General features: G+C 35.6%; 1 protein-coding gene across 1 annotated transcript in view; it reads right to left on the bottom strand.

The window, feature by feature from the left end:
* LRRN3 (leucine rich repeat neuronal 3) overlaps positions 1-23,248 on the bottom strand; it is a 61,068-nt gene extending 37,820 nt beyond the window's left edge. The window contains exon 1 of the mRNA XM_069107029.1: positions 22,788-23,248. The gene's annotated coding sequence lies outside the window, so the exon portion shown is untranslated. The remainder of the gene's footprint in view (positions 1-22,787) is intronic.
* Between the last annotated feature and the right edge of the window lie 1,946 nt (positions 23,249-25,194).

The following is a 25,194-nucleotide window of genomic DNA, read 5'->3' as shown; positions in this document are numbered from 1 at the left end:
ATCTATCTATCTATCTATCTATCTATCTATCTATCTATCTATCTATCCATCTATTTATCTTGGACCTACTTTTAGCATGGGAACTTCCCCTACTAGTACAGATCAGCAACTCATGTGTAACCCATTTCCTCTGTTATTCAAAGTCACGAAGAGATTAACTGATTTGCTCATGGTCACACTAGAGGGGGGGCTTAAATTCAGTTTTTCCCAAATCCAAGAAAGGCCTTACATTGTCCTCTCTTCCCCCTGTGCCATGCTACATTTTTAGAGCATTAAATAGGTTTCCCCAAGTCACAAAGAAAGATATTGACAATGTGAAATTTATCTGTTGATTTCCAGCCCTATGTTTTTTCTAGTAGACTATGTTATCATCTACTGTGGAGTGAAGGGCTACTTATGAAATTGATTTATTTTCAAACATAATTGTTATAATCTCAATTGCACCTTTAGCAAATCATATGCTTAGGCTCTTTTTACTACTTCATGTTTTTTTTTTTTCCATTTAGGGTTTTCAGTGTGTGTGTGTGTGTGTGTGTGTGTGTGTGTGTGTGTGTGAAAAACAGTGGTAGATTGGGTAAGCATGACATATCTGAGAAAACAACAAAAACACCAAACCCTGGACTGGGTGAGCACAAAAAACATTGGGTTTTTGTCTCAATAAGGGACAAATGTACTTAGATAAGATGATAATGAAAAAATGTGAATGTTTAATAAAAGACAATGGTTACATCAGATACATCAGATACCTGTGACTGACACAATCTATCTCTATTCCATTTTTTGCTCTTTCTTTTTTCTTTTCTCCATTTTGAAGAAATTGGTGGGAAGCATAATATAAATGCAAAGGGCATCAAAAGGAAAAAGAAAGCCAATTTTAAAGTATGAGAAAATAAACCACTGTCACAAGGTCTTTTCTCCTGGGGTGGGAGGAACAATAAAAATATATTCTGTATTTGTCTCTTAGAAGGCACTTTATGTGTGTATGCATGCCTGTGTGTTTGTGTATGTGTGTGTTTCTCCCTCTAGCAAGCCAAGTAACACGTGGCAGTTGCTAGGGAAACCCATTTTTGTGATTTGCAGAATAAAAGAGTAAACCAGATGTAAATTGTCAGTCAATAAGTTACTGTTGTCATGGAAAATGGTAACATATGCAGCCTAATTTGATCAATTTGTATACTTCTATAATGGATAGTTCTCATCTCTTGTTTTCAGTGGACTATCCTGTATAATGTTTCCACAGTTCAGTATTACAAAATTCTGACGTTACCTGGACTAATTGCCAGTCCATGGAAGGGCTGGTTGAAAATGAAGCTTAGTAATATAATTTTTTGAGTCTCGGGGATAATATTTCTTTTTAAAAATTCTGAAAAAGAATCAGATTCAAGCTTAAAGAGTGATTCACATAAAAGAACTGGTGGCATCTTAATTCTATAGCACACAATTACAATATAAAGAGGTTATAAGATGTCCTGCCTTTTTATGAAGCCATTGTGTTCAATCTAAAACAAGAAATCTTGTGTACACACTTTGTTATAATTTGATCTATAGCTATGATCTGCAATATGTTGAAAGTCTTTTTATAAAACTCCCCAAGGACAAGAACAATCTATTCCTCTCCCATTTGATGATACAGCCTCCCTGGTCATACTTTCCAGTACTGACTGCACCTTCACCAATTACCATTGGCTCCCTGATTGAGGCAGGAGAGTTGAAATAATTCTTCTTCCCTATTGATACTTTCAGGATTTTTCCTTTCCTTCATTGCTCAGTAATCATTCTTTTTTTGAGGTTGATGCTTCATATCTACCACCCAGTCAGAATCGTGGTAGCTGTTGTCTAAAGTCCCCCCAAGTCACTCCCCTTCCTTCCTCAATTGGCTTACAATTTTTCTCTCCTACCCAACTCCTGTTTTTATACTAGGGAGCTTCAACATACATATTGTTCCTTTAATATCCTAATCACTCAGTTCTACAACCTACTTACCTCCCATAAATTACACCTCTCCCCCACTTCTACCACACAAAATGATGGACATACCCTTAATCTTGCCATCACCTACAAATGAACCACTTCCATCTTCAAGAATTTTGAAATTGCCTTATCTGACCACAATCTTTCGCTTTCACCTCTCCCTTGGCCCCACAATTATCTCCCAGGAGAACTCCTCTGGACGACCCACTCTTTCTTCTTCTTCCCATCTTGACTCCTTGATGAACAACTTCCACTGTATACTGTCCTCCTCTTTGAATCCCTACACCCCCCATCATATTGCCTATTATGTCCAGTAAAGCCTCAGCCTTGAATTACTCCTCCCATTAATTGCATTCATAGCTTCTGCTGAAAAGAGATGGAGAAAATTCTGCAACTTTCTTATTGAGTCCAGAACAAATTTGTTATATAACATTAATCAGGTCCTCCATACTGCTAGGCAAAACAGCCTCTAGCTCCCTAATCTACCCCAGCCCTTATAGCTGCTCTTTGAAACCTTTTCATTACTCCTTAAATCTCCATTGACTCCCCCTCCCTCCATGCTCTCAGCTGAGAACCTTGCTACATATTTTACAGAAAAAAATTGAGCCATTTGCCATGAGTTCTTACCTCCCCTTTTCCTCATCTCCTATCACTCAGGTGCCCTCTGTTCCTTTCCTTTCCTTCACCTCTGTCTTACATGGTAAATTAGTTTTATTCCTTACCAAGGCTAGCCTCTACTTGTTTAAGTCATCTCATCCTATTTCATTTCACCCCATCCCATCCCATCACACTTCCTCCAACAGATTGCCACCTCTGTCATTCCAACGCTTTCCTTTATTTTTAATTTCTCCCTCTCTCCTGGCTCATTTCCTACTACCTACAAACATGCACATCTGTCTCCTATCCTGAAAACACCCTCACTTGATCCTTCCAACCCTGCTATTATCCTACACCTCTTCCACCTTTGTAGGCAAACTCCTCAAAAAGATCTTCTACTTTTTTTCCTCTTGCTCTCTTTTTAATGCTTTACAATCTGGCTTCTGACTTTATCATTCTACCAAGCCTACTCTCTCCAAAGTTACTAATGATCTTTTAGTTGTTAAATCCAGTGGCCTTTTCTCAGTCCTCGTTCTTTTTGATGTCTCTGCAGCTTTTGACACTGTCACTTACTGCTTCATGATACTTTCCTCTCTCTAAGTTTCTGAGTCACTATTTCCTGATTTTCTTCCTACCTATCTGACCACTCCTTCTCTGTCCCCTTTGCTGGCCTCTTCTCCAGATCATACCCTCTAACTGTAGGTTAGGTCCCTCAGGGTTCTGTCCTGGGCTCCCTTCTCCCTCTATATTACTTCAGTTAGTGATCTCCTCAGCTCCCATGGATTTAATCAGTATCTCCATGACAATAATTCATAAATCTATTCTTCTTACCCCAATTTCTCTGCTGACCTTTAATCTCATATTTCCAGTTGCCTTTGAGATACCTTGAACCAGATGTCCAGCAGACATCTGAAACTCGGTATGTCTAAAACAGAATTCCCCCAAACTCTCCCCCCATGCCTTGCCCACCTTCCCTTTACAATAAAAAACAAACCCATCCTCCCAATACCCCAGGCTCACAATCTATGTTTCATTCTTTATTCCTTACTGTCTCTCACCCCCACACACACACACAGACATCTAAATGGTTGCCAAGGCCTACCTATTTCACCTTAGCAATATGTCCTCTTCTCTTCTCTGATACTGCCACCAGTGTATGCAGGCTCTCATCACCTTATGTCTTGATTCTGACAATAGAATGTTAGTGGTTCTGTCTTCTTCAATTCTTCCCCCACTACAATCTATCCTCCATTCCGTCACTAAAGTGATATTCCTAAAGTGCAGAATTAGTCACGAAATCCCCCTTCGCCTCCTTCAACAAATTCCAGTGGCATCCTGTTGCCTCCGGGAACAAATACAAAATGCTCTATTTGGCATTTCAAGCCCTTCATAACCTAGTCCCCTCTCCCTTTCCAGTCTTCTTCCACCTTACTCCCTGACATATTCTTTGATCTACTGGAACTGGCCTCACGGCTATTCCGCACAAAAAGACACTCCATCTCTGCTCCATGAATTCTTTCTTACTGTCTCCCATGCCTGCCATGCTCTTCCTCATTTTTTCTGACTCCCAGCCATTTTGGCTTCCTCTATTTCCCAAAGAAAATGCCACCTTCTACAAGAAGTCTTCCCTAACCCCTGTTCACTCCAGTGCTTTCTCCTTTTAAAATGATTTCCTATTTATCCTGTATAACTTACTTTGTATATATTGTTTGCACATTTTCTCCTTTATTAGATTACAAGTTTCTTGAAGGCAAGGGCTGTTGTTTGCCTCTTTTTATATATCATGACTTATATAGTACCTATTACTGTATGTACTTAGTAAATGTTTATTGATTGATTGAAAGCCCATCTCTTTCCCATACCATATGGAAGTGCCCTTTCATATCTATAGAACTGTAGGAAAAACTTGAAGTGGATCAGATCAAGACCTTCTATTCAGGCCATGCTGTAATTGTGTTATCACTGCTGTAATCACAGAATCATTGATGCAGAACTGGAAGGGATCTTTGAGGCTATCTCTTCTAGTGGAAACCACCACAGCACAGAGAAGTTAATGATTGTCAAAGGCCACACAAGTAATAATGGTGAGGGGTCAGATTGGAATCCTAGGTTTCTGACCCGAGGTTAATGACATTATTACAGGTTCCTCCTCCAAAGCAAACAAGTCACTTTAAAAATTCACTTTCTCCATGTCATTAAGGAGAGAAATAAATGAATATACTACAATTTCCATTAAAATAAATTCTGGAGGCACAAAGCACCCATGATAATGAAGTAATTCCTATTATCTACAATAACCCCTCCCCCCCTTTTCAATTTAAATCTATTAGCTTTATTCTATCCTCAGTGAAATGTGGGGAGGAGTTGTAAGAATTTTCCATTATTTAGGAATTCTGTAGTTTTTAGGTGTGGTTGTAAAATAGTTGTTTAGAAACTTTGCATGTACTTATTTTATAAAATCAAAGCTATAAATGGGGAATAGCTCCTCAGATCAGCTCAAAGGAAGCTGTCACTCTTACTGTAACTAAAAATATGTAGCTTTCCAGTGAAAAGTAGTAGATAATAGTAATATTAAGACAAAGAGAACAACATTCTGAGTTATGGCATGATGTTTCAAGGGTTTCTATTAGTGATCCATGACAGACTTAAACTTACACCAGATTTTGAGCTATGAGCTATGTATGGTGTCCCAAAACTCTTAGTGTAGTTTTACTTTTAGTTATTAAAACTTATAACAACACTAAGATTTTGGGAACACACTGTGTGTATGTATTTGGGAATGGAGCATAACAGTCTATGGAAGTGATAGCTAAATTGTACAGGAACTTTGGGGATTAAAGAGTCATTTTTTCATAAAATATGGTTTAAGTTAGCATCAATTTCACAGCATTTTTGTTAGGATTAAATGAGATGATAGATAAGGACCTTTATAAATCTGAAAGCCCTTTATAAATGTTAGCTAGCATTATTCTTCTTGTTTTTTTTTTTTTTTGCTGTTACTGCTCTTACTCTAATAAAACGAGCCGTGAGAAGTTTTTATTTTGAAAGAATATGGCCATTAAAGTAGAATGCTGAAGCTGGAGTCAGCAGGACCTAAGTTCGGATCCGGCCTCTGGCACTTAACACACACAAACAAAAAACCTAGCCATGTCACCTTGGCCAAGTTACTTAAAAAAAGGGGGGTTAAAAAAAAAAAAACAAACCCAATTGCCTTCGAAAAAGCAAAAAAAAAAAAAAATATGGCTCTTAAAATTTTCATTTGAACAAAATATTCATTTTGTCTTTAAAATTGGGTCTTTGACTTATAGGACTTGAAATCAAACATGAAAATAGAGATCATTCCTTTTCCTGAAAAAAATGAGCTTCGGTGGTTTAAAAATTGGATGTGCATTTAAACGTAGAGGGTCTGATTTTGAAATTTCCTTTCTCCCCATCTGATCAGCTATTTCCAACTCTAAAAATGGAGATTGTTAGTGAGGTGAGGGGGAAGCTGATATGTATTTGCTCATTCACATACCATAAGGTCACTGTAGCCTTCAAATTCTGTCTGCAGAAGGCTTAACTAAGTGGGCATGAGTTGTGATGGATCACTTGGGGGAGAAGAAGTAACTGCTACTAAGCAGAAAAAATTAGTGTATGTTACTTTTTAAAAATTAGATAATGTATATAAATGATTTGCACATATAAACCTCCTTATTCTTCCAACAACAAAATTTCCAGTTGAAAAAATCAGGTTGCCAAAAATAAACATTGTAATAGGATGCTTATATGTTTAATTCTAATTCTTTGTGAATGAGTATGCATTTTTGTCTTTCCTTCTTATTCCTTATATACTATCTGTGTCTGTTTCCTTTCTTCCCATTTATCCTGTCTTTCCATGTCCATTTGTCCCTTTCCACACATCTTTCTTTCCCTTCTTTTCCCTTTTCAATGACTCTCTGTAGTATGCTAAGGTCAAGATCCAAAGATGACTGTCTGGTTTTTCAGGAGGAGGAATGAGAAAAGTTAAGACATACAGTTTGAATGCTTGTAATTCTTTTCACAAATACAAATTTGTTATGATTTATTTGCCTGATAATATGAATTTTTGCTTATTTAGGAAGTATCATTAAATATGACCTACTGTAGCCCTGGTTTACAGACATGAGCATTAACATATGTTGTTGTCTAGGAGGAGGAAAGGCACAGAGCTCAGATAGAGGGGGGCAGAACTGTTTGAATGTTAGTATACACGATGAGGAAGGGAAAGGCTTAGAATAAGTTAGTTTATAGGAGGGAAGATAAGATGTAAATTTTTCTCTTTGGGAAATTGAAAATTTCTGGGATAAGTGTACTATTTATTGGAATTATTAATGATTTTAATTATTTAATGATTTTATTATGGGCAATGCCAGTTGAGAGGCATGTTTGTGTTTTAAAGGAAAGAATAAAGTCTTGGTGTGTGTGTGTGTGTGTGTGTGTGTGTGTGTGTAAGGGTTGGATTGGAACCTGGAGCTATGGTTTATTTGATAAAGGAAAATCCCAGTGAAGAAATATCCTCTTATCAGCAGCTGCTCTGAAACTTAGTTTTAGATAAATTGGTAGTTGTCAGGGGGAATCCTGGGAGGGCATTAGGAGCCTAAGAGGTTAAGTATCTTGTCCTTTTACAGAGCCTATACATATCAAAAGTAGGACTTAAAACCAGATCTTTTTGACTCAAAGGCTGTTTACTAATTATGCAATAATACTCTTTGTAAAGAGTTTTAAAGGAATTTTTAAAGCATATATTTCCATAAGATTAATGAACAAAATAAAATAGAGAAAGCAATTTACATTTTTAATAAAATTTATGAAAATTTTGGTCAGTGTGATGACCTTGGGCAAATTACTTGAATTTTCAGTATCTCAGAGGCAATTCTCTGGACATCCCTTTCCATAAAAACAAACAAAAAAAACCAAGCTAATAAAAAATAATAATCACTATCATCACTGAACTTTTCTCGAAAAGTAGAATATGTGATGTCACTTTTTAAAAGTCATCAACTCATTTGCAATTTTCTTCAATTTTCTCTCTCATTGTCATCAAAGTGTGGAAAATACAAATAATTCTTAATTTTAACAGTCTGTATTTACAAGTGAATATTAAAATGAATTTCACCACAAGTTAAACACTATTGTGGGTTGAGTCAGTCCCTCTGCCATTTTTTCTGTTAATCTTTTTGCTTAGGTGCCTTAAAGAGTTTTTTTGATCCAGGACTGAATCATCTCATATTTGTACTAATCCAGAATCATAGAAATTGCTTGCCTAGCAGTTTGGAGTGGCTAGCAGTGATATAACATTTTTGTGTCTCCTTTAAAAAATATTTAAAGTCTGCTATTTCCAAATCTGCTTTCTTTTCAGTTGTAATATTTTACTTTATTTTTAAAATGTGTTTTTTAGTTTATAACCTTTTGGTAAAAGTCACCTTTAAACACAAAATATAAAAAAAAATACTTTGATCCTAAGTAATTAACATGCATGATGCTTAACAGCAACAACAAACATATTACTTTAAATAAACTGCCAATTTATAAAGCTACACCTTGAAATGTGACTGGATGATAACATTTGGCAGGGGCCCAGGAAGTTGGGCTCTTGCCAAATCACAGGAGTCAGGGAGTTATGTAAATGAGAGACCTTCATAGAAAATAGCCTGCCTTTATTCCCAATCAGTTGAATTTAGAAGCTGTCATCTGTTCTTAATTGTTAGGATGGTACTTAGACAAAAAGGTGGTCTGGCAGGTGGGCTATACCATCTAAATTTCAATAGACTGGTCTGACCTGTAGTAAAGGGATTATATGAAATAATCTCAAAGGTCTTTATTAGCTGCGTAAAAAATATGTATGTTAGCATTCCCAACATCTTGACTTATTGAATTACCTGGAAATGGGCATATTTTGAATCATAGGATTTAAAGGTTAAAGGTAACTTAGAGATAATTTTATCCAACTGCCTCCTCATTTCAGAGTTGAAGAAACTGAGGTTCGTGGATGATTAATGCCTTTTCCCAGTAGTAAATCTAATATATTGTAATGAGCTCTGTGCCATACTTAGAATTTAGGTAAATTTCTGCATCCTTCTTCAACTATGGTTTCTGAATGGTCTTCTCTAGGATTCCTACATAATTTTTAAAAATGTATTCATAGCATCACAGATCTATAGCTGGAAGAGCCTTCCCAAGTCATCTCTTCCAACCCAATCATTTTACAAGTGAAGAAACTAAGGCAGAGGAAGGTTAAGTGATTTGCCCAAGGTCACACAGGTAGCATCAGAGGCAGGATTTGAATCCAGGTCCTCTGATTCCAGTGTCAGTGCTCTTTTCTTTCAATACTTTGAAGTCACAGATGTGTGAGACATAGGCATTATGTCTACATATGAGAAGTACCTCTTAGGACTAGATAGCACCCATGGATTCACCCACCAATCAACTCAAATATCAGTAGAATGCTGGAAGGAAAAAACAAAGATTGTGTATGTTTATGACAATTGTGAAATACACTCTGGAAATCAGTGGGGAGGGAATACCTTATCTTATTCTTAAAGCCTTTAAAAAACTGATCATCATAAATGTCTCTTATCTGGATTGATTCAACCAGGCTCCTTTCATACACAATCTTTAGGTAGTGTTGCATGCATTGAGGAGATGAAAAAGGGTTAATAGTAGGATGTATATTTTTGTAATGTCCTCTTTAAAATGGAGGCTTGATTAACAGATAGATTCACATAAACAAGGAATGTTGGTAATTTGAATTTCCAAACTGAAATGCCTCATGAAATTTATGCCCAAGCTAAATAGTTCCCTGGACAAGTACCTAAGGATGAAACAATCGGAGGAGTGGGGAAAAAACCAAAAACCAACAAAAAGACACTTGCACCTTTCCTCTGTAAAAGTAATACTAAATATGCATCCTGGCATCAATAATCACATGCAGTTATAAATGCTGAAACATCATTAGTAGAATATGTTTGAAGTTAGGGATAAATTTAGTACCTTTTACAACCTGCAGTCAATTACACCTGTCAAGACAGTGATGGGATAATTTGATAGTTATATTTAATATGTGTGGATACTTTGGACTAATGACAACTCCTTCCAGGTAAATATTCCATTTCTCTTTCTATGGACATGAATGAATGAAAATGCATTTGTGAAGTACTTATTAGGTACAAGGCATTTCACTAAGCAAGGAAAATAGAAATACAAAAGAAAAACCATCTCTGAAGTCAATGTATTTGTAGTCTAATAGGGGAAGACTATAGGTATAAGGGAATGATAGATGTGGAAATGAGTTTTTGTTTTTTTAGAGGGAGGGATAGATTGTATGGTGTTAGGGCAGTAAATTGACAGTCTTTCCAGAAGCAGTACTAGTGTGGATTTAACTACATTCCATTACCTCCCTGCCCCCCTACTCAATAAACTCCAGTGACTCCCTAGTACCTCCAGAATCATTTAAGTGCTTTGCCTCCTGTCCCTTTACTATCCGCCCAGTCTTCTTACATATTACTGCCCTCTACTCTACAAAGTCATCCATACTGTCCTCCTTACTATTCCTCCTAAACTATGCTTCATCCTTTCCCACGTCTAAGTATCAGTGCCTTTGTACTGATTTCCCTCCCTTCCCCCTTGCCAAACAAAGCAATCCTTCCTCAGTTCCACTCCTTGGAATACCTGGTTTCCCTCGAGACTCATTTTAATCACCATTTCCTTACCCCACACCACTGCTAGGTGATAGTGACCTCCCTCCCATCTACATTGTATTTTATGTTCTGATTTGATTAGTCTTAACATATTTATTAAGTAAAGCATAACAGTGTGTTTCTTTCTTTTCAGCAAAAAGCCTTTACTTACATTTTTTTTCATACTCTAAGTGATGAAAGTGAACGAAAATTAAATGGAGACAGCCCTCTTTCTAATATACTCATACAGTAGCACAACTGCTTGTTAAATGGAGTAAGTCCCACTTGAGTAAACAAGGGAAACATTGGCATTTAATGACTCCTTTTGACATTCTTCTGAATGAAGATACTTGCATCTATCTTAACTAAACACTTTTATTTCTATAATTGGAAAGTGTGTGTATTTGAATGCCTTTTGAGGAGTCAGGAAAAGAGGTGATTTAGTCTAGAGTCAATTAGATACCTATTTCTGTTTTTATCCTAGGAGTCACTCTTGATACTATGGACTTAGGCCATATGTTATAGTGGATAGAGTTATGAACTTGGAATGGGTATGACTTGGATTCAAATCTTATCTCTGAAATTTAGTAGGTCTGTGACTCACTAAAGTCATTTAACCTCTCTGAAAATAGAAGCTAAATGACTTGCCCAGGGTCATATAGCTGTTAATATATACTAGAAGGCCTCCTCAGTCCCCTTGCAACTAGAAATCTATGATCCTAGGAATTAATAAAAGTCCTAAGTTGGGCTGTTTCTTTTAGTTGACATTTTGAAGGAATTCATGATTTCTCCAATGCATATATTCTTTCCATAGATATAAATCATAATCCTTCAATGGATCCACAACTTGTGTTGCCTGACCCTTTTTTTTTTTGGTCATGCACTTCCTAAATAATGAATGTTACACCACATTACATTCAAACTATTGCTGGTCAAGTGTTATAGTCTGCTTATGTTCATTATGCTTTTTCTATTGCCCTTGATATTTCTGTATCTTTAATTGTGAGATTATAGTTTTCCATTGCATAGTGTTTTATTGTTCTACCTAAGTCCCCATCTTTAAGATTAACATAGGACCCTGGAGCTCCATGATTAATATTTCTTCATCTTGGTTCCCTGAACTTTTTTGTTTTATTTTGTTTTTTAGTATTTTATCATGCTGTCAATATAAATGATTCCTTTGAAATCCCATGTATTTTATTGTATTTCTTTAAAAACTTGATTCCAAGGAATTCATAGGCTTCACCAGACTGCCATGACACACAAAATGTAAGGAACTCCACTTACAATCATTTCAATAGAATGTTTACATAAAAGTTGTTGAGGCTCTTGCTAAACCACTGCAGAGCTTTCAACAATTCTAAAATTAAAACCTAGTTTTTACAGTTTTGCTAAACTGGTGCTAAGCCATACATTTGTACAAGTTTAATTCTAGTAGGGGAGAGGAAACTAACTCAAGGTGCAAATTCTTGCTTTTCCTTTTCCTTCTAGAATTTCTGCTAAAATTTAGAATTATGAAAATGGTGAGCTATTATGCTCATTAAATAATTGTACTTTCATTCATTAACTTTTTTAATCAGGTATATAACTTATGTGAACTACTGCTACCCAATAATCTCAGTAAATTTCCATGATCCTACATCATGGGCAGAACTTTTACATTGGAGACATTCAGAGATTATTGAAAACTATAGACATGTTGAAAGCATAGGGAAAGTTGAGGAAAATCTTAGCTTTTTCCCTTCATACCCTGAAAAAAGAAATATTTACATAAATTTTTACATTGCTGATTAATCTAATTTGGGTGATCATCATTTGAAATATAAATTAGATAGTTGATTTAATTAAATCCGCCCTTGTTTCTATACATACTGTTGCAAGATACTTATGGTAAAATAATACAAAAACTTACAAACATCAGTCTTCCCCTGTGTGCTAGAGATATATTTCTTAACCTCTGAGATGCACTTCTGAATTAAAAATAGGTGTTTTCTACTTGTATCATATGCTCTACATAAGTTCAAAGATTTATTAGAATATTTCAAATGGAGATATCATTATTATTCATTAATAATTAATAAATAAGCATTTTATAATTGCCAGTTGAATTATTTTTCTATGATTTTATTAATTAAATTGTATTATTTAAATTAGCACACAGAGCATATAAGGTAGTTCATGTAAATTTTCTTATAATTGTTGTGGAGTTTAAAATCTCATCTTGTAGTTATTGATCACTATAACCAGAAAGGAATGCCTCTGAATCACAGTCATAGCATCTGTGTATTATATGTATTGTATTTTTTGGGGAAAAAAAGAAAACACATAAACATCACCAAATTTATTCTTAATCAACCACTTATCTAACACCCAAATAGCAAACAGACCAAAGGAAATGTGAAAATACACATATATTTGTATTCATTTTAAATATTGTATTCTAATTTTCATCATTGAATTAAATCTATATTTTATTTTAATGGATTAATTACTGAAATAAAGAAGCAGTACCTTAAGCATGAAAAGGAACCTTATAAGATATATAAACCCCATGATACTCTCTTTTTACTTTCCATTACAATAGTGTCCAGTGATTTTTTTTTTTACTCGACTTCCTCATTCAGATTTTTCTCATGTAGTTCAGCTCCATTGATGGCTTTTTAAAGGATATTGCTAACCTAGAAACCCTCAAATTCAACAAACAGTTACTGTGGAAAACTGCTGTTTATTAAATCCTGGTTTAGACAACTTACAAGTCTAGCATACTACATTAGAAAAAAGTCCCTGAAAATTAAAAAAATAAAAAAAAACTTTTGCAATTTATAAAATAGAGACTAGATTATATGATTCCCTAAGGCCCCTTCCATCTCTTAACATTCTTTATCTTTGTAAGTACCTTCCTGCTCTAAAATTCTGTGATTATGGGACTAGCTGTCAGATCCTCACTATTTTCCAGTTTTGTCTTAGATGTGTAAATAATGCTATCTAGATGTTTAATTGTACTGAAATATAAATAAGTACTACAAAGTAAAGGATAAGAAAAAAAAAACCTTTTAATTACGCTAGTAATAGGTAGAATCTTTACATATATTTTACTTATAGACCTGGTCACAGGCATGTTTGGCTTGAAAGATGAGTTATATTCCTCATGAATTCTCTTTTCAAAACTAGAAGCTCATTAACATTGAGGAATCTTGGTGTTCTTCACTGAGGATTTAAGATCCTGGTAACAGGAGGATGAAATACTATCAGCACTTTCTTTCTCTGTTTAAAAGAAAATGCATGACTAGAAAAGGGTATACCCAAAGTGACTGAGATTGTTATGGCGAATGACAACAGAGACCTATGAGTTAAACTATATATTATGCCTTTGTATCAGTGATCGCACTGCATGACCTCAAGTAAAACAGCATGGTGAATTTGTCTTTTCTCGATGGAAAATGGTGAAAGGAAGAGCATATAAGCTGCCAGTTCATAGGGCCACTTGTGAAGGGACTGTAAAAATTGTTTTGTCAGTTAATCAAGTGGAGAATAATACTAGAGTTTCTTTTAGATTTAGGTTTCTATAAAACAAAGTGAGGATAGGAGTAGAAGGAAATGCACTAGAAGTCATCATCTCTAACTCAAAAAAAATAAGCAAAAGAAGAAAGTCTGAATTAAAATTTCTATTATGTTGTAAACAGAATGATATATGTGTATATTACCTTGATATGAATAGAATGATTGTCCCACATGGCATTTAAATGATCAGTATTTTAATTTATTCAGCTGTTTCATTCATTCATCTTGGGGATTTGTGGGGGGGGGGGCATAGATTAGTGTCTGCTATGCCGGTTTGCCCAATATACATGATCTGCCCCTGATGTATAGTGAGTGGGTAACCTGCAGCCTCCAGGCCACATGTGGCCCTCTAGGTCCTTTGAATAAATCCAAATTTCAGAGAAGAAATTCCCTTAATTAAAGGATTTGTTCTATAAAACTTGGAATCAGTCAAAAGACCAAACCCAAAGAACAAGAATGGGAGGTTCCCCATTGCTAGACATCCTTAGAAGTTCTTTGCTTACATTAACTTGGTTATGAATGCCAGATGATTTTGTTTAGCCAGTGGATAATGTGACACCATTCATATCATTAAAAAATGGAAGTTCTTTCAATTAGGAAATTGTCAGGTAATATGCTTACTCATTAAAGTAAAACAGTTGACTAATGAAGCACTAACTTGTTAGAGGAACCGCTGTTTAAAAAAAAAGGTGGGGGAAAGGTATCACTTCATGGCATTTTTGCATGTAGTTAAAATATGAGACATGTTTGAGGTAAAAAAAATGGATAGGTGACAAAGTATATAGATCTAGGGAGGAGTATAAACAATATGTTTGGTAGGTAAATCACTTCAGTCATTCACAAAACAAATTTTCTTGTCAAATGAGTGTAATTTAGTCTTACATAATAGTATGATACTTTGTGTGCAGAGAATTTTCAATCAAGGACTTCTAGAAATAGAACTCAGAACACTAAATTGTGTTCAATATTAGATTTGATTCCCTCTTCCAGTGTCTTACATGATGCTAACATTTTGCCTTTTCTTTGATTACACTTTCTATTGTGTTGCAGAATTGCAAGCTAGACTGAATCCCATTTTAGCTCTTTTCCTTGTTTCAGTTAATACCTGAGGCAAGCACAGTGTAATACCATTAACCCCTTTTGCCCTGTCAGAAATAAAACTATCATTTCCCTGGGTGTGTATTGAAATCACACCTTGTAACTATTTAAGTTTCTAATAAAGAGAAAAGTTGTTGGGTGTGGTGTTATAAAAATATTGAATACCCACGTCTAACATTTGCTGCTTCTACATAACTATTGCAGTCATTGAGGAAATTAATTGAGTTAGGAGTGGATGGGAGTGTGGTTTAGACTCCTAACATTGTTAACAAATTATGGTGAGTTCAGTTTTACTAGGATTTATCTTTCCCACCAATTAAAGAGGTCTCTCTTTGAAGTAGATGAAGAAGGAAGAAGCTCAGAGAAATTAAGACCAATGTGAATCATAAAGCTGAATATATCTATTGCCCACTTATTTCTTCCACTTAATTTGTGATATTATAATTTTCTCTGAAAAGCAAGCTTCAGATCAGATGGAAATTTAATTTCAAGCTTCTAGACCTGAAAAGTGTAACTTCTGTTTGCATGTACAAAAATTTCATGAAAATAGATTTTATCTCAGTAGAATTTTTTTTAACTTATGTATGGCTATTTTCACCAATTTTACAACAAATAATCAAGAAGCAGAGTGGCAAAAAAAAAAATCAATTCTCTGTAATCACAATCTAATCTGTTTAAAGGTATCATGGCTTAATGTATAGCAAGCTAAACTCTGCAGCAGGAAGATCTTGGTTCAATCTCCTCTCTGAAATCTGATGGCTTTGCGGACCCCAGAAAGGCATTTAGCCTCTCAAGCGATCTAGGCCACTGGTCCTGAACTTGAATAGAAACAGGGCCTGTAATCTGTATAATATGGATCCCTGTAATCTAAAATGTATTGCATGTTGCCTTACTTATAAAGTGTGTGTGATATTATCTATATTTTATTGAATTTTAATTTATTGTGTTAAATATTTCCCAATTATATTTGCTTCAGACTTAATTCAGGAGTGCCTCAGACTATGTTTTTGACATTTCTTCTCTAGGCATCTCTTTAAGATTATGCCAGACTATGTTGGCAGAGGGAGTTTCCTGTCCCTGGAATTCTCTATACACATTAAATCACCAGTGCTAGTCCCTATCCTAGCCTATCTACCTACAGGAAAAAACAAGTCAAAAGTATTACACCCTTTGGGAATTTATGAATCTTCAGAAAAATGTAGGAATGTCATAAAAGGTCATTGATGAGTTTGTCACATGCTAATAGGCTAATGTGAATGTTAGTGAACTTGATCTCTGATGAATACATCTCCCACTTAATATATCACCTAAGTCTTTTCTTTTTCTCTTCAGGCCTCAGGTACTCAATTATCAAGAGGATAATTTTGCCAGTGTTCAGATATGTGTCTTGTTGCTTGATAGTGCAAGCCTGTAATGTAGCCAGCCTGCAATTTCAGAATCTGTTGGGTATTCTGTTACAAAATTGTAAAAATTGTAATCCTTTTATCCCACTAAGACTGACATAATGTAGATACTTAAAAAATGAATGCGGACTTGATGGGTTCGTTCTCTACCTCACCTTACCATCCTCCTTTTTCTGAACCCAAGTTGGTCATCTAAAGACAGTTTAATTGAAATTTAAAACAAGTGCTTTTATTTTATTAGTGATTTTACTTTATTTTTCTATATCATAGTTGTTATCGACATGACAACAAACCCCCTTCCTCTCCCTTTTTGGGTGAATCTTAGAATAAATTGGATTTTGAAGTGATTTAGTTCATAGTGTTTCAATACCCATCCCACCCCTTGCCTTCCCCCTACCCCCACCGCCCACCAAGCCTTACCATGTGTATTTTTCTCCTCAAGGCAGCCTAACAGGAAGGCTGTAACTATGTAACTGCTATCAAGCCAGCACTTGTTTGGTGCCTCCAGGAACCTTGAATAAATAGATCACAATTTCTCACCAATCAATTTGGTGTGCCTCTGGGTCTAAACCATGGAGAAGGTTTTGCTCTCTTTTTTAAAAAAATTGCTCTGACCTATGCCTGATCATTTATTTACCAGTTTGGTAAGTGCCAGAAAAAAAAATAACAACAAAACCTTGGACAAGTAGATGAATGTAGTGTTTTTCATTTTTTTTCCCATTAAGAATAGTTAGAGGCTAAATTCTAAATTAAAATTGTTTTCAGACAGACTTTTCCATATGGGATCATAGAGCTCTGTCTAGAAGGGGTCTTAGAGACCATCTAAGTCAACCTGCTCGTTTTACAGATGAGGACACTGAGACCCAGACAAGCTGAGGTGCTCCTTGAAAGTCATAACTAGGGGCAGCTAGGTGGTGCAGTGAATAGAGCACCAGCCCTGGAGTCAGGAGGACCTGAGTTCAAATGTGGCCTCAGACACTTGACACTTACTAGCTTTGTGACCTTGGCAAGTCATTGAACCCCAAATGCCCCTCAAAAATAAAAGCAAAAAAAAAAAGTCACATAACAGTAGATGAATAGTAGCTCTTATTGCTAGCTATTATCACTAAATGTTTTTGTTCTGTTGGGTCCAACTCTACGTGATGGTGTCCCTGGAGTATTTTGCCATTTCCTACTCCAGTGTGTCTTCCTTTTTCAGAGGAGGAATTGAGGCAATCAATTGACTTGCTCAGGATCACACAGTTAATAAGTGTCAAAGGCCAAATTTGAATTCAGATCTTCCTGACTCCAGGCCCAGTGTCTATCCATTACACTATCCAGCTTCCCCAATATAATTAATACTTAAAGAAAACTGGAACTAAATTCCTCTGACTTAAGGTTAATTGCTCAACTGTACCTGCTAAAATTTTCTTTTAAAACACTGTTTAATTTTTGTCCAGATGTGATTTTGTTGTTGTTGCTGTTGTTATCAGGAACTCCTCATGAATAAACTCCCTCTACCAAATGTAAATGGGCACTTATTTCAGCAACTTGGAATTTAAAGATTTTAGAGATTTTCCTGGGACATTAAAGTTAAATGACTTTACCAGGGCCATAGAGGCACTATGTGTCAAGCCCAGGTGTTCCTGATTCTGAGGTCAGATTTGTACCTACTATGCCATGCCCTTTATCTAAAACACTAAAAAAAAAACCAAAAACAAACCAAAAAAACCTTAATTCTAATATGTTTATAATCATAAGGATAACAGCTAATATTTACAAAGTGCTTTGAATTTTGCGATTTCCATAAATTTTCTCATTTAATCCAAATTATAATGGTTAGCAAACAATTTAATGCATTTTGTGTTGTTCCCACCTTATATCATGACATTTGTGTCCATTATCAGTTTTATGTGATTTATTCATATTTATTACTATATTTTGAAATATACTTCATAATGGCTATAATTGAGAAATGTCTTTGTGTTTAAAAAAAAAAAAAGGTCTATCTTCCTTCCAAATTATGTCATGCCAGGTAGGGATTTTGGAAATACATTAAAAAAAATTTCACAAAGAGATGGAAAGCCATAAGAAAACTGGTAACAGGCAATACATTTCTTGTTGCCTTCTAGCACTCGTTTATACAAAATCTCTCTGTAACAAGAGGTTTATATTGTCTTATTAATGAACATTAAATTACATGCAGTTGAGTATTAATATTGACTTATTTATGGAAGAATTGTGTGGCCTTTAACATGTAGACTTCTGTGAAACTAGACAACAAAGTGTAGAAGAAAGTAATGAGATTAAACCTTATCATTACTCCTGAAAAAAGAGCTCAGATCTAAAAATGGTAGGCCAGTAGCTTCTTATTTGAATAGCTATGTTTCTTGTGCTTTATAAATGGCAAAATTCTAATTTTTTAAAGTATTAATAAAAATAATAGGTGGCAGGTGCATGATGTTTTAAGGTCTGTAAAAATGTTCAATATTTTATTTCAAAGTAAGGGAGCATAGGTAAATAATTCATTCTACATTTGAGAAATATGTTGAGGATCCATGGAGAACTTTATATAATTTATGAAATGAGATAAATTGTTACTGAATTTATGCTTTTTATAGTTCTCATTTATTAGGGTGCTTTATTTCAGTGATAGAAGTTTCTACCAATATTTTGGAATCTACATAAACTTTAAAAATAAGAATTACTTTATTTTAACTTGACATTCAAATACTGGGGAGGTAGTGTGGCATAATAGAAAGAGCTTTGGATCCAGGATCAGAAGACAAAGTGCTACAACTAACTAGATTTGCACCTACAGATAAATCACTGGCCCTTCTTGGGTGCTAGTCTTCCGATGCACACTAAGAGGAGTGAACTTGAGAATCCTCAAGGTGCCATTCACTTTAAAGATTCAGAGTTCTCATGAATACATTTTAGGTTTGAATTTATTCACATTGAAGCTGTCCAGGGTAGATTTCTCAAAATGCCTTAAAAGAAAAGCAACTTGCACCTTAACTTGAAAAGACAAATTACAATAACAGAAACGAAGTGTTTATAAATTTGTCAATTATGCAAGTTCACTGTACGGCAGGGAATACATTGTGTTTCTTCACAAAGACTTGTGTTTTGTAATATTTCATCCTCTATCATAACAATTCTTTTAATGACCTCTCAGAATCATTTGCTAACTGATTTTGTATTATATTGCCATCCCTCCCTGCCTCTCCCTAAATTAAATTAATTATTTGAGTTGTTCCTTTCAACTTTTTCCTCATTCTTTTATGCTGTCTGCCTTCTTATTGACAATGTAAAGGTTATCTGTTTAAAAAAAAAACCTGGCCAAAGGAATGGCTTTTATTTAGCTCATTACTTCCTGGTCCATTAGTAGATACAGCTTTGTTTTTATTAAAGAATAAAGCAGGTGTGTGTGTGTGTGTGTTGTGTTGGGGTGTAGATGTTAAAGGAAGCTTTCTGCCAGATCTCTTATCAGTTGCCACACTGTCAACTTTTCCCAAGTATTTCTCACTGACAGCATTCATGAGATGTATATAATATATCCTGGTGTTTACTTGCTTTATTTAATATACCATGAAGTGTGACACAAGAGTAGTTGAACTATTAGAACCATGATTCTATAGCACATTTTAAAATATTACTTATCACACATTGTATTTCCAGATTGAAAGAAAACATATTGTTTAAAACTGGTCATTAGGGACTTCCTTACTGAGGCAAGAAGAGAGGAACTCATTCGCCACTTAATCTTTCAGTTTCCATTAATGATGTTATTTAAGTTCATAACTAATATTATACTTTTTTCAGAATAATCTTTAGGAACTAATTTTTCAATAACAATACACTGAATTTTTTGTTATTTGGGCATTTTAAATGAAATAGGTACCTTTAATAATCACCTTAATCAGCATTCATATAGCAGGCAGATACCTGCTGGGCATCCCAAGTTTGGCCTTTTTGTTATATGTTCTCGGGTCGGCATGCAAAGCAGGTCCTAGGATTTATTAGGACACTACCGACTAGCCAAAGTACCCACATAGTGTGTACTTGGCATTCTAACCAGGCTTGCAGCTTAAGATGTATCTACCTCTGAAAGGTTGGTCCTTCAAAGACTGCCATCATGATAGGCAATCATTTTTTTTTCTGTCATTATTACATTATTGGGGGAGACTATGGAAAAGTCTTTAAATGTTCCTGCCTTCCTTACGATTTGACATTTTCATTGTCAGACAATTCTCACCAGGGCAACTCAAGTATGGGGGTCTCTGAAGTTATATCAATTTTTCAGAATCCATTGGGCACATCATTGTGGCAGTCAGTGGTACATGAAGTATGTATGAAAATATTACTCAAGATTGAAAGAGAACAGGGATTTTTGTCATTCTTAAGTGCTATAGATTGCAATCCTGAATTAGGTTTGGAAAACAAAAGCCGGTAAGACTTGGGGAATGAACATTTTATGTGAAAAGTTTATTCCGAACTGTGCCCCAAAGCTGTCCACAATAGTCTAGGATCAATACTGCAGTGCCACACATTCTACAGGACTTAAAAAGCAGGAGGCTGCATGCAGGTCTACTCAAAAGGAGTGGGTGTTTGTTGAACCAAATATCAGGACTGCTTTGTGGCTAAAGCAGTAGTTTAAATGAATAACAAACCAGCAACTGGGGTATATTTTCTTCCATATAATAAATCATGTTGTTTTCCAAACAGATTGCACATAGCATTTGAAGCTGAGCAACTAAGCTTGCCAATATTGAGAGCTAATGCTTCAGCACCTTTCATTTTTCACTGTGAGCAGGAAACCTCTTCTTAAGCTCATTCATTTTCCAGAGGGAAAATCGAAGACAGTGGCATATTGTCAGAGCTGCTTTATTGTTGTCATTTACAAAGGTCACCTGAATTAATTGACTTCTTACCTTACCTAGTGTAAAGTGGCTCGATTTTTGACACATTTATGGGAAAGTGGCAGTCTTTGAGAGGAAACTGTCCCTTAGGTTTTCCTTATCTTGCAAAGGAATACAAATTCTGAAATTCCAATTGTAGAAACAAACCATTTCTTTTCTATAAAGTCTTTTCCTTTGACTGTTTAGTGAATTGAACATAACGGGTGGGTGAGGGGCTGGGGGAACTGAAGAGCTCCAGGAGGCCGAATTTCAATGCTTAGCTTATTGTTAATGTCTACAGAGAATCCATTAAAGCAGTAGTTAGTGTTTGTACAAGATCCCAAATTTGTCCTGTCTGTTTGAAAACATGCATTAAGTAGCTAGGTGCCCTTTGCAGGGTTTAAAAGTATCAATTAGCCAAGCACTGTATTTCATGAATCATTCTTACAGGGTTGTTGACAGACTTGACTGAGCATGGTTTTGGTCTCGGGGGCATTGCTTCTGAAATTAGAGAGGGTAAATAGAAGACACAAAGTGATGCTTATAGCTAGCTACCTCAGTGTTTTATGTCTTTGGAGATGTGATTTTGGAATACTCACTTCTTTCTTCCTACTCTCCATCTCCTTTTCTTCTCCCTCACCACTCCTCCCACCCCCACCCCCCCCAAAAAGAAGGTTGTGTTCTACTCATACAACCTGAATCTGAGGGGGAAAAAAGACAGAATGGTTTTGTTTCAAATAAGTATATCAGAATAAAATTGAACCTTCCAGCTTGTTTTGAGCCAAGGGAATATATTAACAGTTGGTTGGAAGAGTCTTCTCAAATAGGAAATGTATCAGAGAGCCAACCTGCTGTGACCCTGTTAATTACCAAAGAAGATGAGAACTCTTCTGTTTCATGGGATCCTTCTTACCTGGGCTGTACAGTTCCAAGTGCATTAGCAACCAGACATTTTCACTGTACCTTCTGACTTGTGAGGAGATGTTCTTAAAGGGAAATCATTTACCACAATCCTTAAGATGTAGCTTGGCAGAAATTCAATAACTGATTGTGATATGCTCATTCAGCCTCTGTGCTCAGTGGTTTTGGGTCCTGACATATAACAGCATTTGCCTTAATCCACCTATGATGTGTGTGTGTGTGTGTGTGTGTGTGAGGCAGTAGTGGGGGTTCCACTCCATTTTTTGTTGTTATTGTTGTTTTCCAGACAGCATCTGTATAGTTTGCTTATAACATTAAGTACATGAAGGAAAAAAAAAATCATTCCCTCCCCTTATCATTGCCTCTCCCTTTCTCCCTCTCATGTCCTTTGATGGGCTTTCAAGCTTGTATAATGCATGTTGGAGAATTCCACAAGCACCACTAGACATAAAAGGGGGAGGGGGAAAGGAAGTGTTGAATTTTTATTTTTCTCTTAAAGTAAAAATTGATGTTAAAACCTATTAAGATACAGCCAAGAAGAAAACAACAGGAGGGTTAAAGTACTAAACCAAGCACCACATGAATGATAAACAGCACATATTAATATCCATTTTTTTTAAGCAAAGCAAAGCAAAACAAAACAAAACAAAAAAACTTACCCTGCAAATGCCGTTTCCGGATAGTAGATGACTTCTTGTGTCTCTGGACTGTGGATTCCTTAGTTCCTTAGGTGTGATAATCACAGAGTTGCAGTCTTCCCTGGGTGTGAAAAGGTGCATATGTATATGTGTAGACACAGCATAAACAAATAGACACTGCATGCACAGACATGTATATGTAGTCCTCTCTGTATATCCTACACCATGAGGGAAAGCAGCAGCCTGCACTTGAGATCCCAGGTTTTTGCCAGCCGCTCTCTTTGCCTCTCTGTCACACTGGCGGATGCTTGCGATCCAGGAAAGAGAGATGCTGCTAGCTCCTTCTACTTCCCCTTGTTTCCATGGTGGTTAGTGGTGCATCGTTCACCCGATCAGTTGTCACACTGACACGGTGCTGCCTGCTCAGCGGTCATTAATAACTGAACACCCTCCACTCCCCAGAGAGGAGCCAATCACTTCAGAGTGCCAAGATGTAGCCCTCGCAGCTGCTCGAGTCTGGTTGGCTGCAGCAGCCTGTCTGTTATGTGACACTGCTGCTTAGGGCACAAATAAATGAAACCAGCTTACGTATTTTTTCCTGGGTATCATTTGCCTTCTCCCCTTTTTTTGCATGGAGGTTTCTGGGCAAGTTTTCTATTGGAAAAAAAAAAAGTTGTCAGTCATTGAGACACTGTGGATTCCAGTTCCTAAATAAGAAAACCATATTTACCAAGATTCCCAAACAGAAAGAACATCTCATAGGTACAGCACCTGAGCACCTCTCTCTGAAGTTCAACAAAGGGTGATCTTATTCAACAAACACTGCTGGAAGCTGTGCTGGGTGGCATTTGGTTCTTTATTTACCCTACTTAATGTAGCACTGGGATTTTCTTGTCAATTCTATGCTGTTTTGTTTTGACTGTTTTAAACATTGCCCTTTACCATATATTTAATCCACTGTATGTTTTCTAGCCCTCGAGTCACATCACTGACATATCTTAAGGAAGCAAATGTTTTTAAAATATGGATTTCTAATTGTATCTATCCTGTTCTGCCTCTCTGTTTTAAGGAACCTGTCAATTGTAACTCTGTGTGTGTGTGTGTGTGTGTGCATTTAGAATGCAGTCTCTAGTACTTGGCAAATATACAAATCTAATATATATATATAGTATATATACATATATACACATATCATATATATATATATATGTTGTTATGCCTACAAATTTATTTTACACATAATGGAAAATTCAGTAGATTATAAAAAGTGCTTTTAAATTTCAGGAAAGTTTAGAAAACATTTTCTCATTTGGGGGGCAAAAATATATAAAAGTTTAACACTACATATTTTCTGACAGATTTCCTGAAAATAGACAATAATGATGAGGATACATTTTTTTAAAATATTATTGTTTTATCAGAGAAACATCCTATAGAGAAGAATAGAATGTGAAAAACGGTTTATCAACAGGTCAAAAGAAGGCTGAATTCATAATCCCAGCCCTAGTTTAGGAAGGCCACCCTCTAGTGGACTAAAAAGGAAAAAAGATTCCACCCAGATTTAAGAAAGACTTTGTGACTTATAATAGGCAAGCCATTATTTTATTTTTTTATTATTTTGGAAATGACACTGTTCACTGTGGTTTTGGAAAGCTGAAAAAAAGTCACAAAACATGTTTATTTAAAAAAATGCTTGTGCTTTTAAAAAATAAAAGCAAATTCTACCAAAGTGCTTATTTGTATATGAAGTCATGAAACTGATGCACATAATTTCAAATAATCCATCCTTTGACTAAAAATGATCTTCCTCGCTGTGAAAGAAATCATTATATCATTTACTGTCACATGTACTGGTAGATTATACTTTAGTAGTTTCCTTTTCCAGTCATTTCAGTTGTTCTTTAGAAAATTGAACAGAGCTTCGAAAAATGTTGACCTGTAAGTAGTCCAACAATGCATGCACATTGAGTAATCTTTTTTTCTCCCACCTTCAGTCCCCCCATATACTGTCCAAAGCAGATGGTTTCATTTATGTTCTTTTTTTTTCTTTGCACATAATAGAGATAATAGGATGTACTGGAAAGTATTGTAGATTTGGGTCAAAGGACACTCATTTAAAATGTGGTTCCATTGCCAGGGGGAACTGGTACTAGTCACTTAATATCTGTGGACCTCAGTTTTCCTTATCTGTAAAAAGAAAGAATTGGACTTATAATAGTGATATTAAGGTTTTTTTTTTGTTTTTTTTTTGCTTTAGTCCTAGGATTAAAACTATATCCTATACAAGAATCAGCTTCAATGATGGAGAATGATAATATAATTTGGTAAATAAGTTTTAGTTTATATTTTTGGTGCTTAGTGATTTAATTTTGTTTGATTGGTATTGCATATATAATTGACAAACCCAACAATTAGAAAAATTATCGTG

The sequence above is a fragment of the Petaurus breviceps genome, unplaced genomic scaffold, assembly GCF_028583685.1.
Source record: "Petaurus breviceps papuanus isolate PSGF00001 unplaced genomic scaffold, PetGlider_PUasm1.0 84, whole genome shotgun sequence".
NCBI classification, from domain to species: Eukaryota; Metazoa; Chordata; class Mammalia; order Diprotodontia; family Petauridae; genus Petaurus; species Petaurus breviceps.
Note: the sequence above shows the minus strand (reverse complement) of the source record. Positions and strands in the feature narration are given on the sequence as shown.